The following is a 5,709-nucleotide window of genomic DNA, read 5'->3' on the forward strand; positions in this document are numbered from 1 at the left end:
TCTTTCTTTCTTTCTTTCTTTCTTTCTTTCTTTCTTTCTTTCTTTCTTTCTTTCTTTCTTTCTTTCTTTCTTTCTTTCTTTCTTTCTTTCTTTCTTTCTTTCTTTCTTTCTTTCTTTCTTTCTTTCTTTCTTTCTTTCTTTCTTTCTTTCTTTCTTTCTTTCTTTCTTTCTTTCTTTCTTTCTTTCTTTCTTTCTTTCTTTCTTTCTTTCTTTCTTTCTTTCGTATTGGTGGGGTTTAAAATTAGCATTTAATAGTGCTGCTACCTTTCTCCCTCTAAGCCAAATTTTCTTCCAACTTGGTTTTGGAGAATCTTTGTATGAGTTGGAGGGTTTGCAGTGAGCTGGAGGCTTGCCATGGGAGAGCTGCTGCATATTTCCTGCCATGACAGCATTGAACCCTGGGGGTCCAGAAGGGTCTGAAATGCTGTGATTAATTTAATGTGGGAACCCAGGAAGTGTTCTTTGCCCACCTTGTTTTAGATGGGGGGAACAGTAGTGTTGAGCTAATTTCTTGGAAGGCTCATGAAAGAAGAACATGTCTCTAATTACTTCAGCTAAAAAAATAACAACCAGAAAATGCAGGGGGTAGGAGAGGGGTGGGAGGGAAGGGCAGATGGGAAGAAGGACTTAGTAATTTCTTGCACAGTGCAAGATGTGGAAAAATGCTTTTGTCTGACTGAAATGTCTGACCAACAGGGGTTCAATCTGTCACATTATAGAAAAACCTGTGTAGTCCTCTCCCTTAATGGAGATACAATGGGACTAGCTATTCAGAGCAGTTTCACCAACTACTGGGGTGCAGGGCACTTTTGAGTCCTAGACACCTCTCCCTGTGGGGCTGACAGGGAGGTGAGTGAGTTGGGAACTATGTGATGTTGCTGCCTGTCTCTGCAGGGAGGGGGTTTCCCTTCTCTCTGCATTTCTTGTGATGGGTTTGAAAGACTGGGGGGAATTGTCATGTTTCTTCAGATAATAGGGTCTTGTGCCTGAGAGGCCTGGGAAATAGGAATACTTTCTACTTGTCTGTTTGTAAGTAAAAGGATCTGCCTTGTCAGTGGGTTTGTAGGGGAAAAGTTTGTTTTCTCATTGTCTAAAATACCAGGAGTATTGTAACAATTGGCTTGGACAGCCCAGGAGAGACTACCTGAGTAGTGGCCTGTGATGAACCCACAGCTCATGCTCTGATTATTGTACTCTGCCAGTGTGTTGCAGTTTGTGGTTCCTGAAAAGCCAGTGGTCTATAAAGGTATCAGAAAGTGGTCTGTGGACAGCAGCTGAGGAAAGGAAAAAAGATCAAAAGCTTTACCACACAAGGAAGCAAGCAAAATAGAAGGAAAATGAATGTCCATCAACTTAAAGCGTAAGCTATTTTTCATTTCACATGGCATTATGGCAATACTGTAAAAGAACAAAGATGGATTTTCTGTCCCCTCCTCCCTCTCCCCCCCACCAAGGTTATATGTTCAAGATAAAAAATGGTGCTGTAAAGCATCTCTTTGCTACTGCTCCTGGCTGTGCCTTGCTGGTTGCTGTTTACATGCAATGGCCCTCAGGTGATGAGCACTGTTGTCTTAGCCCCTGCAGAGTCATCAGGTGCTCCCGGGTAGAGAAGTAGGAATCAGTCTAGTGCTTGCCCACCCTTGGGCTCACAGTAAGGCACTATGACAGGGCAAGAATTTCCTCAAGTAACATAGACTATGTTTGTGTCCCCAGGTAAGACTGGATCCACCATTACTTTGTAGAAGGAGCTGGTTAACTGCTAAAGGCAGGGTTTTCTCAGGGTTGTCCGCTCCAGGATTTTCCTTCATTATGTGTTCCCAAACAGGAAAATAACTCTTCAGAGCCATGTCCTGTTTGGCTGTAAACTACCCCTTAATTCTGCTCCTGGTTTCCTTCAACATCTGAGCCCTGTTCACCTCCCTTCCATTGCCTCACAAGTCCTTTCTGCTGCTGTGATCCTTTCCTTGCTTGCTTTGGGAGGATCTACTGCCCTGTCTCTATGGCAGGAACACTTGCTGGAGCTTGGATGCCTCAGGCTCCATGTGAAGCCCCTTGCAGAGGATCAGATCAGATGGCACTTTGTACCTTTGCATCATTCCCCTTGTGTGATCTGCTGGTAGTGGAGCTGTTGTTCATCTAGGGAGACAATGTTAAAGAAGTAGTGCTGTCCTTTTAGAATGGGCATCTTCCCTTGCTCTGTTCCCTGAAGTGAAGGCTTCTCCCTAAGCAGAGAGGAGACCCTTTTTGCAGCTGGAGAGCTGAAGCTGCCTCTGGAGCTAGTGAGGACCAGCAGCCTTTCCCCACAGAGGCGGCTCCATCACTGAGGCAATACAGCGTGGGGACCAGGGCTATCTGTGGCCTTGGGGATGCTGGTCCAGTGCCAACTCCTAGGGTGTCAGTGCTGGGATGAATCAGCAAGCATGTCTTGGACTTGCACCAGGGTCAAAGAAAAAGAGACTTCTAAATTGCAGCTTGTCCTATAGCTGTGATCTTGTCCTTGTCAGGCAGCTGCCAGTTCTCTGTCTGTTCCTGATTAATTCTCTCCCAGGGGGGTGCTGACCAGCACATCCCAAAGTGGGATGGGAGGAAGAAGGGGATAAATCAGATATTGAGGCAGTCTTACTCTCTAAGTTTTAACCCATGCTGGCACCCTGATCCAAACAAGAAGGCAGCAGGAGTCTGGACAGCGATCAGTAGTCCAGATGCAGTGCTCAGCAGAGCAGAACCAATATAATCACAGAAATATCTGTGCTCTGATGAGGAGCAGGCTCTTTCCTGAGAGCTTCTTGCAGGAGTGGTGGCCAACTCTCTTCCCATTTTACTTCTGCTCGTGCTTTCCCTCAGCTCTGCCACCTCTGAATGCCTGCACCTCTTGCAGTTGCTGGAACAGGATCTGGGGTCCCACCAATGCAGGAGGAGGTTTCCCCTTGGGAGCCATAGAAGTAAAATCTTCATTAACAGTTGGAAGAAACCAAGGGACAAAAGCCACATCTGCTAAATGCAACCTTATCAATCTGGTGGCAAACATTACCTTCCCTAGATGTATGTCAGGCTTGCAAATCTATCTCCAGATGATTGCTAAGCTTACAGAACAATGGGAAGGCTGGGTCAGTGTCCCAATTTAAGATACAATTTAAGTATCTTACAAAGCATGACACATTGTTCTTGCCCATATCCTTGTGGTCAGGTCCTCCAGGATCACAGACCAGGCCTGTAGTGGTGGGACTGTCCACTTCTCTCTGCTTCGGTTGCAACAAGCTTCTTGGGGTGCCAGGGACTGTCTCTTTGCCCATAGCTGGGGGAGCAGCAGCTCCTGTCTTGGGGCAAGACAGGGCATTGGCCTTGGACAATGGGGGAGCTGGCATGTGTGCTGGGGGGAAGGAAGCAGCTTCACAGGCACCCCTGACCTTGCCAGCATTTTCACTGGCTTCTCCATCATTCAGCCATCCCTATAACCCTTCCTCATTTCTTCCATTGCTGGTTCTGGTTCACACTTCTTTGCTGCCTTCTTATCCCACACTCTTATGAGCCTTCTGGTGCAGAGAAGTGAGGTTTGAGGCTGAATCCCATCATGTCCTCCTTGTGGCCTTTGTGGAGCCACCCCTGCCATCCCTGGCAGCTTTGCTTTTCAAGTGCCTTCAAGGTGCTTCTACCCCTAGTGGGCACCAGGGGCTCCACTTGTGACCAGTGGGTCCATTGAAGAGCTTTAGCCCACATATGTGAGGAGGCATTTTGTCTGAGGGATGATGCTAAATCTAGGCTGGTGCAAAACCCCTGCACAGCAGCTCTGGCACCAGCTGCTTCAGTGAGTTGATGCACTCCTTTCTGAGCTGCCTTACTTGATGACGTGCAGGCAGTCCCTGTGTATCAGTGCTGGGTGGGGGAACAGGTGCCAAGACCATGTCTGGTGGTGAAATTCTTGCTGGTGCCATACAAGGTCAGAGGAGCACTTGGGTTTTCCCGTTCCCTTCTATAAATGGTTTTTGTGCAAACAAGTTTCTTAACTTGGGTTACAACAGCAAGGGCTCAATGTGCTTCACTGTAAGAAGGAACAGACCAGTGACACATGAGCTGGAAGAAAATCTTGGCTAGGTTAGACAGGAGATGAAGGTCAGGAATGCAGCCTGTCACCCCAAACTGTGTTAAAGGACTTTTGGCTACACTCAGACCTGTGTCAGATGCCTGGTGGGGTGTCCACTCTCCTGCAGTGGAGAAAGGGCTTTCCCAGGGCTGCTCGGGAAAGAAGGGCAATGACTCTCCTGAGGCCTCATCCTGCACTGTAGGAAGTGGTGGCACTCTTGGTTTTGGGTAGGGTGCTTGGTCTGAGCTTGGCTTCCCCGAGAGATGCCTTCTCCTTGGCTTTGCACACAGGAGGCATTTTGGCAGGCTGGCTTGCAGCTTGGTGAGGGTGGGGGAGTTCAGGACACAGGGAGTCCTGTTCCCGCAGCTGGTGGGAGCAGAGGAGTGCTTGCTTGCTTGCTCCCCGCTTCAGCCAGCTGGATTTAATTTTAGAAACACAGTGCTATCTTGGGGCATCTTTTTCCACGGAATGCAAGTCTTTAAGTAAATAAATAACAGCTTTGTGGAGGTGGAATGACGGCCCAGAACCGCACTGCAAAACACGCACTGAGTGAGTCAAGCCCTGTTTTGCTTGCATGTGGAACTACTTTGTACAGATACAGTGGCTGCACCTCCTCCCTCCCCTCCTTCAGCCCCCTCTGGAGCTGGCCATGTGCATTGATTAAAAAGAAATAAAAACACCTTGAAATACCAGCCTTGCAGAAGTGGAAATTAAAACCCCTCCAGCTGCTGGGGTTCAGCTAGAGTTCTCTGGCGTAGGTTTGCAAAAGCTGTGGTTTACCAACGATGGGCTAAGTGTCACTGGACATGACTTTGCTGCATGTAGGACATCCCAGAGGGATGTGATCTCAGGCATCCTTAGCAAGCAGGGAGGGAAAAAGCAGACTATAAAGATGAATGCAAGAAACTTGTGTTTAAATACCCCTCCCAGACTGGCTGGCCAAGACCTTTCTGCATGTAGTTGTGTTGCTTATGGCTGAATGTCCTGGGTGTGTCCATCAAAGCATGTTTGCCAGCTGGAAAATCCCATTAAAGCCATTTTACTGGAGCAAGAGCCCATTCTCACTGCTCAGGTCCAGCAACTCTGAGATGCCTGCATGGTATCTGTTGTGTAAGCTGCTAGTAACCCTGTCCCCCTGAGTCAGCATGGTGAGTTCTTCCAAACCTCCCAGTCTGAAAAACTTACCATGGTGGCTTTCTTCTGATGTAAGGACTTCAGAGATGCACCCGGATCTGTAAGATTAAACAAATGGAATAAAAATCACCCACCCTGTTGGCTACTCTCTTAGCTCTGCTCCCACTGCATCTTTCTGCTGCTGCTGAGACAAGATAGTGGCTACGGTGACAGGACTCTGCTTCTTAGGAAATCAGTTAAGAAGCACCCATCTTGGCTTCATTAGGAGTTGGCAGTGGCACTTCTGGGTGCCTCCTCAAAGCTAAAGGGGTGGGTAGGCTGTGCATAATTACAGAGGTATGAGTGAGCTCTGGCAATGGTCTTTGTAGTGAGCGGGCTTGAAATCAGTGTCTGTGGATTGGAAAAAGCATCATGTATCATCCTTGTGCCACACACAGACGAGATGCTTGAGATTTTATTCTCTCCAAAGTTTATCCCTTTTTCTTTTGTGCTTT

Source organism: Chaetura pelagica, unplaced genomic scaffold, assembly GCF_000747805.2.
Source record: "Chaetura pelagica isolate M959 unplaced genomic scaffold, ChaPel_1.0 scaffold14, whole genome shotgun sequence".
Taxonomy (NCBI): domain Eukaryota; kingdom Metazoa; phylum Chordata; class Aves; order Apodiformes; family Apodidae; genus Chaetura; species Chaetura pelagica.